Consider the following 14,264-nt stretch of genomic DNA (forward strand, 5'->3'; position numbering starts at 1 on the left):
CTATGAATACATCTTCTGTTACTGGTTGCAAATACTTTTTGCTTATTGTAGATGATTTTAGTAGAAAGATGTGAGTGTACTTTCTTAAACATAAATCAGATGTATTTAGTATCTTTCAGAAGTTTAAGTCCTTTGTTGAAAAAGAGTCTGGACATAGTATCATTACTCTTAGGACAGATAACGGGGGGGGAATTTTGTTCTGCTGCATTCTCCAACTTCTGTGATACCCATGGCATCAAACGCCAATTGACTACACCCTACACTCCTCAGCAAAACAGTGTTGTCGAGCGTCGCAATCGTACGATTGTTGAGATGGCTCGCTCTATGTTACAACACAGGAGTGTTCCGAATAAGTATTGGGCTGAAGCAGTGTTTACTGTTGTCTACCTACTTAACTGTTCTCCTACTCAGGCTGTTAAGGGGAAGACTCCAAACGAGGTTTGGTCTGGTCGGAAGCCTAAGATCAGCCACCTGAAGGTTTTTGGCTCTGTTGCCGGTGTTTGGATTCCAGATGCTAAGCGCTCCAAGTTGGATTCCAAAAGTCGGAAACTCATGATGACAGGATACAATGATCACCATAAGGCCTACAGACTGATAGATATAGACACTGAACGTCTTATCTTCAGTCGTGATGTTGTATTTGATGAAGACAGAGGATTCTTTTGATCACCTTCTTCTGAGCAGAGTTCTGAGGATCAACCTCACAGTGTTCTTATTCCATTAGGTTCGCCTGATGGGAGGGATGATGCAGAATCTATTTTCGATGATGCACTACCTAAGTTCCCTCCGGAGAACAATCCTCCCCCTGCTCTTGATCCTGAGCCTCTTCCAGCTCCTCCAGATGTTCGCACTTCTACTCTCCGGCCTAAATGGTGGGCCAAGACCATTGGTGATCTCAGGGATACTGAGCTCATTGAGGGTAGAACCTCCCGTAATAAGAGCAAACAGCAGCATACAGTCAATTTTGCTCTCATGGCTAACATACACAGTGTTTTTGAGCCTCAGACATACTCAGAGGCTAAAGGTATACCTGAGTGGGAACAGGCTATGGAAGCTGAGTTCCAGAGTCTTCAGAAGAATCACACTTGGGCCCTTTCTGATCTTCCTTCAGGGAAGAAGCCCATTAGCTGCAAATGGGTGTACAAAGTAAAATACAAAGCTGATGGAACCCTGGACAAGTATAAGGCTCGTCTTGTTGCTCGTGGGTTCTCACAGAAAGAAGGCATTGACTACGAGGAGACTTTTGCTCCTACAGCCAAAATGAGTACCATACGGCTCGTTCTTGCCTTGGCAGCCCAGTTCAGTTGGAAAGTCCATCAGATGGACGTCAAGAGTGCCTTTTTGAATGGTGACTTACAGGAAGAAGTCTACATGACGCAACCCCCAGGATTCAAGGTTGCTGGTCAAGAACAGAAGGTCTGTAGACTAGTCAAAGCACTCTATGGTCTGAAACAAGCTCCTCGGGCTTGGTACATGAAAATTGATAAGTATCTGACAGATCATGGTTTTCAGCGGAGTCCATCTGATGCAAACCTGTATATCAAGCATACTAGTAATGATATTCTATTTGTGGTTGTCTATGTGGATGACTTAATCATTACTGGCAGTTCAGCACGTTTGATCACTGGGATCAAACAGGATTTGTGCCGCACCTTTGATATGACAAATTTGGGACTTCTACATTACTGCTTAGGAGTTGAAGTCTGGCAGACTGAGAACAATATCTTTCTCTCTCAGTCCAAGTATGCCAGAAGTCTTGTGGACAGGTTCAGAATGCAGGATTGCAAACCTGCCTCTACTCCTATGGAACCCGGGCTCAAACTTTCAGCTCAGTCATCTTCACCAGTTGTGGATGAATCTCTGTTCAGGCAACTAGTGGGCAGCCTCATCTATCTTACTGCCACTAGACCTGACATTAGTTTTGCAATGAGCTACATTTCACGCTTCATGACAGCTCCCAAGGCTGATCATTGGATAGCAGCGAAGCATGTGCTGCATTATGTGAGTGGCACTCCTGATTATGGACTTCTGTACACTCGGAGTTCTGATCCTCTACTCAGTGGTTACACAGATTCTGACTGGGCAGGTTCGGTTGATGACCGTAAGTCTACAGCAGGGTATGTGTTTAGTTTGGGATCTGGTGCTGTCACATGGACTAGTAAGAAGCAGCAGGCAGTGGCTCTCTCCTCGACAGAAGCAGAGTATCGGGGAGCAGTTAAGGCATCTTGTGAGGCGGTTTGGCTTCGACGAATGCTTGCGGATATGCATGTCTCCCAGGCAGGTCCTACTCCCTTGTTTTGTGATAATCAGGGAGTGCTCAAACTCGCCAAGAATCCAGTCTTCCATGAAAGAACCAAGCATGTGGAAACTCATTGTCACTATATTCGACAGCTGGTTGAAGACGGATCCATCCAGTTGCTGTATGTTCCTACCTCGGAGCAGCCAGCAGACATCTTCACCAAGCCCCTTGGTCCTGATAAACTTGTAAAATTCAGGGGGTCTATAGGTGTAGTTAATAGATTGAGCATTAAGGGAGGGTAATAGAATATTAAAATAATGTTAATTTTAGTATTAATGCTCAATAGTGTATATTCTATTTTAGTTAGATCGTCTTCGATCTTCTCAGCAGTTTCTTATTAGAAACTTGCTATTCTTGTAAATATTCTTGTTTTATTTATGAGCCTCTTGCTCATTCTGTTAATAGATCAATTCTTTGAAATCCATATGCTTCTGAATTTGCTTTACAGGCTGGCAGGATCATGCTCTAATACCATTTGTAATGCCCCCTTTTGGGAGGACACTAAATCTTGCCCACTATACTTGTAGAATTATTGTAGGTTATGTATTTTCAGTCTACTGTGATAATTTGGACATATCCAATTGAATGTTGTCTCCCTCTTTGAAAGTTGAATGCTGCTCTCTTGGATGAGCACTATTGCTTAATGCTTCGATCTATATTTGATTGCTGAAGATTCTTTGCTTTCTTAGGAGAATTGGAGTTAATTGTATTGACTTCCTCCATTGATTGATAAGTCCCCTTCAATGCTTGGAATGAATTCTCCTATATTTATTCGTGGAAGGGTCACCACCTTTCATAAGAATTGAGTCACCACTTTTCATTGTTGCCCTTGAGAATGATATATTATTCCCCAAATTGATCTCCCCTTTTTTAATCTCCTCAAATGAAAACTTCTCCCCTTTATATCCTCCAATGTGAGGGAGAGTCACACCTCTTCATATTGGTCACAAACTTTCACAATTACCACCCTTCGAAAGAGTCACTTCCTTATCTTCTTCCCATTAATGTTTCGTTAATTTCGTTGCTTCCTTCTCACTTCCTTCATCCCTTTCTCCCCAAATGAAGTTCTCTTCTCTCCCTTTTATATCTCATCTTTGAGGGAATCACAACTTTTCATTTCATGCCTTTTGACCATTCATTAAACTTAACTAAATTCTAATTATATTAAATTTTATTTTTATTCTTTTGTATTTTAATTTATTATTATTATTTATTAATAAATCCTATTTCAACAAGGGGACATTACATTTTTTTATTTATATTTATATAAATGTATATTAGGTATATCTTTATTTTACTATATTTATTTATTATTTATTAAATAAAAGCCTTATATATGTAATTTTTATATGTTTTTGTATAGAACAACCCAAAACAACCCCAACCCCCAAGTTTTTTTTATTGAAACCGCAAACTGAACCAGCAAACCCAAACCTGAACCAATACCATGACTGGTAACTTATAGCCTAGATGCAATAAGTTCTAAGTGTATAGTTTATGTTATTGAGAAACGGGTTCTGGTGACTTGTGTGTAACCCCTGCTGGAGAATTTCTCCCTAAATGATCTTTAAAATTCAGTGATCTAATATAGCATTAATTGTATATAAGCCCTAAGCCTTGATGACAAAAAAAAATCAGAAATAAATCAATGCATTTATAAAAGATCAAGAATCTCATGCCAACAAAGTTGTATTATAGCTGTTTCTGTAATGCAGAAAGTGTTGCATGTTTATTCTTGCCAAAGTCAAATGCTATTAGTGTATAAAACGGCTCCTTCCATGGAAAAAGAACAAAATGGAATTATCTGTTAATATGACTATCCATGCAGCTAACAGCAAACACTGTAACTATTATTTACTATAGACACCAATAATATCATTTGATATTGGACAATAAGGATGTGAAACAAACATTGTTAACCCTTCTGCTCCTGATTCATATTAGCTCTGTTCTCAATAACTATCTTTTACTTCCTTACACAGATCATTATCAAGATACTGCTTTTGCTTAAACTAATCATCTAACTTTGTTCGGGTTTGTTCATATTAATATCATTGCTTGTTCATGGCATCAATCTCTATATTAAAGGGATAAATTAAATGTTAGATGAGAATTTAAGCTTCCTAAATTGAAATCAAACTAGGCATTGGAATCTAGAAGAACCGTAATGCATGAAGTTCACGTTCAGTCTTTTACGTCACTATTTTATGTATCATCCTTCTAGCAAAAAAATTGTTTAATTAACGACAAGCCTTCAGCAACGCACACTCAAAATCATTTAGTATCACTTTGTTAGAACTTGCTAATAAATCTAAAATATGGAAATCATAATAATTTAGGTGAAGATATGTGTACTACATAGAAGAGATCATACATTTGAATCAGAAGGTTAAAACTTTGTCAAGCAATACATAAGGTAAATGGAAAAACAATTGTCTAGTAAAACACTTACACAATGGTTTCTCAGACAACAAATTGGCATCTTGCTTGGCAGTGAACAAAAAGATTATATTTTGTCATTTATATAGACAGTAATATTGCACATAAAATCCACCAGTATTGGGCTTAGCCACAAGAAAGGTGCAATGAAGAAAGCAAAGTGGAACTCCCTCATTCAGATTTTGCAAAATGACCGATGGAGGTTGAATGGGTAGTCTGGGAACAGATGGATCTGGCTTCCTTTTGAGAAATCACCAAAGCATCTTCATGGCTGCATCCTTGGTGTTTATTGCAAAGGTAGAAGCTATCACACTTGTGGAAGGATTTCACTTGGCTCAAAGTATGGATTGCAAAAGAATAATGGTGGAAGGAGACTCCACAATAATCATTCAACCCATGAAAAGAGAAAACACCCCCAGCTGGAAAATTGAAAATATCTTAAATAAACATTAGGGAGTTAATCTCTTCATTCAAATAGATTTCCTTTCCAGCACCTCTACTGGGAATGCAACTGCCTAGTGGTCTTCCTCACTAATGCAAGGATAGATCCATTCCCCCTTACAGCAACTTCCTAGTGGTCTTCCTCACTAATGCAAGGATAGATCCATTCCCCCTTACAGCAACTTAGAAGAAGAGAGAGGATGATAAGGTGAAGTTATCTAATGCATAATAACTAATAAGTTAAATTCCTCACAAATTTTAAAATTGGAAAGTTGGACCTCAATCATTAAAAAGCTCGGTATTGTTTTTCTCCTGCCTTATGGCAACTCTTCAATTGCCCAACATATCAATGAGACTGTAACTGAGAGATCACATTATCAAAAATAAGTGTGTATAATCTGACAACTGATGGGCATGGCCATTCCAATCACTACCATCAAATCAATAGCCATGGCTTTGTTAGATAGCCATCAGCATGCAATTTTTAACTGCATTTTTCATTTCTCTTACTCTGACATGTGAGCTGTTGCATATTGCAAGTATCATTTGGACCATCTGATCTCTGCTGAGACTAAAGAGAAGGATGAAGAAGAAAGACCTCAGGGACTCTTCTTACAACAGCACAGTCTCTGATATCAGGAAACAAGATACATTCAGGATTGGGAACAGGGATACCCTGAATATTATCAAATGTGTCCTTGGAGAATAAGGGGTTGCTAGCAAAGGGATCAAGAGCACAAGAGACACTACTGAACAAAAATTCCAAACCAAACTGGCCTCCCTGGTTAAATGCAGAGAAATTCATAATTATTAATTGATTAAGTATCAGAATTTGAAGACATCATCACATGAAGCTAGATCAATAATGGTGAAGAGACCAAAGAGGAAGGGGAAATGGCTGCACAAGAAAATCACCCTTAGGAGGTGGGAATGGTTGAAGAGATTGCTTGTCTTTCGTGAGCTAGCTACAGTTGGTCCTCACATATTTTATCAAAAGAATAAGAGGCTATGTCAAAGATGTCAAGGTAGTCCACAAAAATGGTGTGTCAGGAGTGGCAAGTTTAGAATCTGTCTGAATTCAGTGGGGGAAGATACATTCCATCATAGAAACATGTGGAGATGGTGTCTGTTGTTAGGTTCCGTGTACCTCCAAAGATATGTTAGATTTCAGAAAATAGTAAGCACATTCCGCACTCAAAAAATTTGATCCCAAAACTAGGTAGCTTAAACACAAAAGTTTCAATCAAAACCTAAGTTGCTGGTTCAGGTTCAGGCTCGGGTTTGGGCACATGAACCCAGTTCATGGGTTCGGACAAAAACTTTTTTGCCCTTTGGGTTCATGTGTCAGGTTCGTCGATACATGCATCTCTCTCTCTCTCTCTCTCTCTCTCTCTCTCTCTCTCTCTCTCTATATATATATATATATATATATATACAAAAATTTGAAGAAATATACAGAATTATAAAACTAAATACATTTGATAATATGATACTTCATTATTGATCAAAGCCAAATGCCAACTGATAGTTCAGAATTGAATTGGAAGATGGAACAATGCAAAATGGCAGAAGAAAAACAGCAAAGGGCAGCTGGAATGCCTGGGGCAAAGCCTGAGCAAACCCCAGAGCGAACGCGATTTGGGTGCAGAAACCAAAACTGGTGAACCTGGTATCTGAGATCAAAACAGTAATCTCTAAAAATACAAGTCTAACTAATCATCAACTTAGTCTAACAACTAATAACTCGTAATCAAAGTAATTAAGACTAAGTTAGTTTGACAAATCAATCGAGTTTCAAAAAGCCAACTGGATGCTAACCTCAAAGAAGACTACCTTGGGCATATTCTCCTATATGGCTATGTCCTCTCCATGCTGATCTCTTAGCTGCAGAAAAACCAAGGTGAGCTCTGCCATCACTTCTGTAGCATGTTGATGTTGATTATGCTTTTGCTTGTGCCTTCAACACATCTGCATGCAAACCAAGACTACTGTTGTGTACATTTCTGTGCAGCGGGGAAACTACAGTGTACTGCTGTGCAAGGGGAAACTACAGTATACTGTTATGCTGCTGAAGTAGGAACACCTTCAGAGTAACCCAGGTAAAACTCCAATACTCCCTCTTTGCAAGGAAGGTGTTCTTCACCAAGCCAAGATGCTACCACAGTATCTTGAACCTCCCTTCTGCTAGGGTTGTCATCATCATGTTGACCATCTTTGAACCTAGAGAAATATAACCTTAGATCACTACTCCCTTCTGTATTCTAAAATCTCTTCAGAATCTTCAATGTGTAGATCCCTTGTACAAAAATACCAGTGTTCCACGGAAACGCGTTTCCCCCCACCAGGCCCAAGTCCCCTCGTCCCCGAAACCCATCCCCCAAACTTTTTCCCTTTGTCCCCCTGTCCCCAAAGCCCGTCCCCCCGTCTCCCCGTCCCCAACGGCCGTGGAACACTGAAAACTACTTTATTAGCAAGCTGCCAACCTCCTTCATCCTTGGTGTCAATTTTATGGTTCAAATTCTCATCACACCACAAGATGAATTGTTTTGGACTCCCTACAATAAAAAACTCATTGAATACATGGCAAACATAAGTGGATCAGATCTATCAAATAAAGAATTAAAATTGACAATAAATTTGGAAAAGTCAAGCTTGAGTAAAAACTCATCGATCTCGAAATACCAAATTTGAGGTGAATGCATCAGCTGATATAGGGCCCTCATCAATCTAAATTCATGGTTATCTCACCGATGCACCTTTAAAACTGTGGTAAGTGAAGCAAAACTTAACAAAATCAACTCCTTTCTAAGAGAATCTTTTGCAAAATCAACTCCCTCTTTCTAAGAGAATCCTTTGGCAACTAGATTAAGAGTCTCATCAAGGTCAACTGCCTTTTTTTGAGAGAATCCTTCAGCAATAATTTATCTCAGTACTCTTCAATACTCTCATCTGCTACATGTATGGAATCAATCCATGAACCCACAGTTGGTTTAGAAACTATCTCCACAAAGTTGAAAGGACGCTCCATCATGGCATCTTGCCATACCTTCTTGACCAAATCAGCGAGCAGTCTATAAAAGCCACCATCTCAAAATCCTCTATCCTAAACTTGACCAGGTTCAAGGCTGTGTTTCTAATGATTACTTGCTAACCATCAAACTCAACAATACCTATAGATCTGTCACACAAGAAGTTGAAAGAAGACTCTTCTTTAAACCATAAACATACAAGACATCATCTAGCTCAAGAACATCACCTGAAGGGATGCAGAGGAAGACAAAGCCCAATGTAGTAATTGAACAAGTGGCATCATTGCCCAACTCCACCTGTATTCCGTCCTCTTGTTCTTATGTTTGCTGAAAACCTTCTTATTGGAGCTCATGTGTCTAGATCCTCCACTGTGCACACACCACCCCACACCAAAATTGGTTTTTAATAGATACATGCAATAACATGGAGAAATTTATCTCAAGTTTGGATGCTAACTCATTTGCTCTGGCTGCAGTTTGTGCACTAGTTACAAACTCCTAATGATGTTGCTTGGCTTTCTTCTTCTTGGGACACCAAGATGCATAGTCACCCATCTTGTGGCACTTGAAACACTTCACATGACCTTGAGTCTTCCTTCTATTGGTCCAAACAATCTAATTCTTCCTCATTGCTCTTCTGATTCTCTTATGCTCTAGCTAAAAATAGTCTCCAGTCTAACCCCTCCTGGATGAAATCATCCCAAAGCTTCTCAAAAGTGGGAAGCTCCTCATGAACATAGACACACCTAAACAAATAGATCCCAGGATTGAGAGAACCCATTTACAGTTATGGGTACCAATTCGTCACCTACCACCTTCACCCTGATAGCAGAGAGTTGATCTCAAAGCTCAGTAATCTCCATAAGGTAAGTAACCACTATATCTATATCACTCATGCATCTAGCACTGAGCTTGATATTAAGTAGCATCAAGCAAAAAATGTTCAGACCCTTATACAAAGCAATCAAGGCATCATACATTTGCTTCATTGTCTTCATCTCTATGATGTGAGGGATCAAATGTTCCTCCACTGAATCTAGGATGATTCTCTTCACCTTGCATATTTATGTTATGTTTGACAAACTAAACAGGGTTCGTAAGAGTAACAGCCTTTGTCTCCAAGAAACTCCAAATATCAACCTCCTCTAGTAGCATCTACAATCTACACTTCCAAGGTGTAAAGTCAAAAGCACCCTCTAGATACACACTCTTTGAGACTAAGATTAGCCATACCTGTAGCTCCTAGAACGCACTAAAAATAAACAAATCAGCCAGAAATAAGTCAGATCAGCAGCCTCTCATAGGTATGGATCAACACTCCAATCAGCAGAGCACTTAGGGGATCCCATCCTACAACTTCTCACAAGTCACAAGTTCAAATCTCTTCAATCACTAAAGACTCTTGCATATCACACCCATTGAAAAAATTTAGCCACCTATCTCAGGTGAAAATCAGTCTTCCAATTATTTTAAAAGGACTGCCGCCATCAAGCATTACCAAATAGTATTTGTTTTATTGTAAGGGGGCATTACAATCCACCCTTCCCAAGATTGCTTGTCCTTAAGCATTTACAAATTAGGATGCTAGAGGATTTCCTCACTCTCTCATGTTGCATCTTCTTCTAGAAAATGTTTCCATCGAATCAGACATTTCTATCATTGTTTTATTTCTTACCTTTTTCTCTCTAAATTTTATAGTAACCTCAGGAATCAAAATTAGTGTTCCTTTGTCATCAAGAAGGGGCATTTTTAACAAAAGAATAATTTGACTTCTTAAAGAACTCTTTCTTGTAGTGTTGTAGATGTTACTAAAACATGTTTCCATTCTTTTTGTTATTATAACTCTAGGAGCTCTCCCAATAACGCCTTGTCACACTACATCTTTACCCTTTGATTTGAACCTTAATTCCATTGTCTAATAATTTTGTGTAAACTCTCCCAAAGAGTGTAGCCATTACACTCCTAAGACCACATCGGTTTCTCCTATGCCCGCCACATATAAGTCATCTTGCACCTTGGCTACCAAGGGTATCCTCCAAATGCAGAATTTTCTTAGTGCACAGGATGGTAAAACCATTCACCACTATAACATTTAATCCATTAAAATCTTATGTTTGTAACCCTCTTCTAGCAACTAATCCTTCATCAATGAAATTTTGTGTCACCCCACTATCAATTAGGACTATAACTTTGTACCCTTGTAAGACCCCTTGTACTAGAAAAGGGTGATATTTAGGAGCACCTAGCAAGGTTGCAAGTGTGCCCTTTGAATATTCACTTTCTTCTTTAGTTTCACATTTAACAACTTTGAGTTTTGATTCTTCCTCATCGAACATTACTTCTGTCTAATGTACTTGGCCTTTTCCCAAACAACAATGTCCAAGTACCCATGGTTTTCTACAAGAAAAACATAATATGTTTTCACACAACTCATTTTTGGTTTTTTAATCAAAATTACTCTTTGATGAGCCTTTTGTTGAGAAAAACCCTTTTGAAAAGGTTCCAAATTCAACCCTATAGGAGGGTTTTCCTAAAAAACTTATTCTTGGCTATGGAAGTTTCTAGATTCAAAGCTCTTTTGATAGCTTCATGAAGGGTTAATGGATCAAATGCCTTAATTAAACCACTAGAGGTTCAGTTAGTCCTTCAATAAAAAGGACAGTTAATCTTCTTTCTGAAACATCCAGCACCATTACTAATAACCTTGTGAATTCTTCTTCATATCCCTCCAATGTCCCTTCTTGTTTTAATTGTGCCAATTCTCTAAAATAGACTTCTGGATCCTTTCTGTTGAATCTTTCAATTAACCTTTTGCAAATTTCATCATATGTGTCAATTAGTCTGTGACCTTGGTTAGCCAACTCATGATACCACCATTCATGAGCTGATCCTTCCAAGTGTAAGGTTGCAATTTTCACGGCATCATCCTTAGGCGTTGGTTTCAATGATAGGTATGTATCTAATTTCGACACCCATGCACAAGCAATACTCTTATTAGATCCATCAAATGTAGATAATGTTAACTTACCCAAAGCTTGATGGTGTTCATTTTATCTTAGTTGGGGTCGAGGCTCCATCCTTGATCCATTTCTTCCTCTCTTCATATTTATGTAATTTGTGAGAGACATTGCTTCTTGAATTTCTCTAGAGAGATTTCTATATTCTACATGATAAGTGGTGATTTCTAGTATAGAGGTCCAGCTCTAATACCATTTGTAATATCCCCTTTTAAATTTTCCCTATTTTCTTTAAATGTAATAAACCCTAACCCAAATAATAGTTGCACAATTAATTATGACTTATAAGCATTAAATTAACCTAAAAAATGTAGCTTAACAGTTTATTATATAATTCACATTTCATGCTTAGAATGTATCTCAAAAAAAATAGAAGTTAACCTCTTATCTCTGCTGTAAATCTTCCTCCAATCTGCAGTGATCTCTCTTTCATTAAATGCCTTTGAAATGTCTTAGAGTCTGTCTGAATCAAAGATTTCCGTCCACTAACTCAATGATGCAAATTAAGGGGGTTTTGTCCTTTAATTTCAAACCTTAAGGAGTTTTGTCCTTGGGTTGCTGAACCACGGTTCAAGCTCCTCAAGGAGAAATAAAAATAAATGATGTCTCCTTATCCTCGATTCATCTTCCTTATATACCTTTTTTCTTTAATAGACATAACCCTTCACATGCCTTTTGACTTTATTAAAACTAAACTTCAATTTAATTTCAGTTTTATTATTACTAATCCTTCCTTAAGGAAGTCGCAGGCATCCTTAAACTTCAGCACTACATGCTATGTAAATTCTAAGTATTTTAGAATAACTGCTACCGCCCAGCATTACCAAACAATATTTGTTCAGCTTTTCTGCACCAGTCAAAACTGCCAGCTCTCCACTCTCTTTCTCCAGTAGGATTCAATCAGATTGCATGAGGGGTCTGTATGTGTCTTTCGGCTTGTCATGTTTTGATTCTTTTGAAACTACTTGTAATCACCTTGGCATGATCGAGAAATCTAGTTAATGGTGTGTATTCTAGGTTCAGGTGGAAGTTTAGTGTTGTTTGATGCATGCAGATGTTGGACAGGATTCCAATTTTGAGCTACGTAATCTTTTTGTATGTCCTCTCTGTTATCAAAATATTGTAACAAACACTGGTTCGAATACACACTGCAGTTTGTATTGTCTTGTTGGAATGAGCAGTTGAAACCGTGATTCCATCATTTTCTATTTTTTTGTTGCTTCGCAGATTCTGGTTTTTCATGGGCGATGACCCCATTGCAAACATCATTTCCATCAAACTCTTGAAATTTTATGGTTTTTTTATGCACCTATGCGGGTCTAATGGATGAAAGCTGAATAAGTTTCGCTTGCGTCAGGAATTTATAAATACAAATGTTGTGCATAGAAATGTAAAACGAAAAGTAAAAGTGTAAAGAGCGTAAAGTTTTTTAACAATTACAAGTAATGTTATATTTGCAAGCAGATCTAATCCATGAAAACTGTAAATATTTTAATGGCATGAGATTCTAATTTTGCTATGAATATAAAAGGTTATTGAGTGTTCACATCTATCATAGCAGTAGCAAAATTAGAATCATTTGTCTGATGAATGCAGTCAAGGAACCCTGATAGAGATATACACCTAAACACAAGGCAAAGCAACCATTTGACAAAATGCCTAAAGATTTCAAATGCATATTGCTGGCCTGTTCTACACCTACTGATGTAATAATCAGCAAAGCAAGTTTGCAGAGAAAACTAAACAATATATGTTGACCATATCAAATTAAAAACATTTGTTCAGAGAAAAAACAAAGCAGAAAAGGCGTCAGTTTATAGCCGTGTATATTGTTAACCCGTTCGTGACAATCAACAAAGCATTTAATTTGCATTGAAAAAAATAACTAATATTTGGTGACCACATTGAATATAAAAACCTTTATTCTGGTGTGTCTTCAGGCAAACCACTGCAGAAAAGGCGTCAAGTGGCAGCTATGTTGCTTGAGCTTTTATCAGGCCCAAACTATGGTAAAGAATCCTGCCATTAGGGTTTTATTTTTGAAAGAATGCAGAGCTCTAGAAACCAATGAAAAAATATTCTGCCATGGAAACCCAATAAAAACAATTGTGTGCCATAGAAACCCATACCAGTCATCAGGAGATATACTGTTGTTCACGTTGGCTGCCCATATTGCCACCTAAAACTAATGAGAAACTAGCCATTTTATATGAGGCTTTATTAAGTGATGAGGTTGTGTAGAGAAATTTGATGGTCGACGCTGGCTTATTCATTCGAAGTTGCTTAAATATTAAGGCATGTTTTATTTTGATATATATGGACTATATATAATAATTTTATTTTAAATATTAAATTATTATTTGTATTAAAAGGAGGTGTAATGTTATATAGATAATGAAATATATTATTGGAGGTTATAAAACAAGTGCTAAGTAGTGGCGAGTACTTGTCGATTTAATATTGTAATAGAATTAATAAATATTAGTATTATATTATTATGTTGTTATTTATTTATTATAAATATTAGTATTATATTATTATGTTGTTATTTATTTATTTATTATTATAAATATTAATATTATATTATTAACAAGTGCCACATAGCGGCCAGTACTTGCCTTTTTAGTATTGCAATAATAAAAAATTTATTTAGAGGTAGGTTGGATAATAATTTGAGATAATATATTTTTGCAATAATATAATAGAGAGTACCCATAATCTTAATCACCCTTGGAATATGATCTGCCTTATGATTATGAAATACTTCACTCTCGAGGGCAGGCACAAGGTATTTTACTACTATCATTTGCCCCTTCTGAATCATTTTCGCAATAACGATTTGCTTTGTCTGCCTTTATATTTACTACACTCCATTGAAAGCTCTGTTAAAGACACCATGGACCCCAAGCATGGGGACAAGTCGCCCTACCTCCTTCACCAGGGCCTCATTTACAGGCTGTACAAATTTCATGAGGCCTTTTGCTCCCCCCCCCCTGAAACCTCTCGCTCTCTTAGCCCCCTATGCCAACTCCCCAGCAA

At 37.7% G+C, this 14,264-nt stretch overlaps 1 protein-coding gene across 11 annotated transcripts in view; it reads right to left on the reverse strand.

The window, feature by feature from the left end:
• The window catches only part of LOC131064821 (guanylate kinase 2, chloroplastic/mitochondrial), a 113,784-nt gene extending 100,283 nt beyond the window's left edge, over window positions 1-13,501 (reverse strand). For 4 of the 11 annotated variants that reach the window (XM_057999093.2, XM_057999098.2, XM_057999096.2 and 1 more), the window contains exons 1-2: window positions 13,355-13,497; window positions 13,144-13,244 (exon numbers count right to left, since the gene is read on the reverse strand). The gene's annotated coding sequence lies outside the window, so the exon portion shown is untranslated. Of the gene's footprint in view, window positions 1-13,143; window positions 13,245-13,354 lie in introns of all 11 variants that reach the window. The other 7 variants (XM_057999100.2, XM_057999099.2, XM_057999095.2 and 4 more) reach the window with 5 other exon arrangements.
• Between the last annotated feature and the right edge of the window lie 763 nt (window positions 13,502-14,264).

The sequence above is a fragment of the Cryptomeria japonica genome, chromosome 10 (genome assembly GCF_030272615.1).
Source record: "Cryptomeria japonica chromosome 10, Sugi_1.0, whole genome shotgun sequence".
Classification (NCBI taxonomy): domain Eukaryota; kingdom Viridiplantae; phylum Streptophyta; class Pinopsida; order Cupressales; family Cupressaceae; genus Cryptomeria; species Cryptomeria japonica.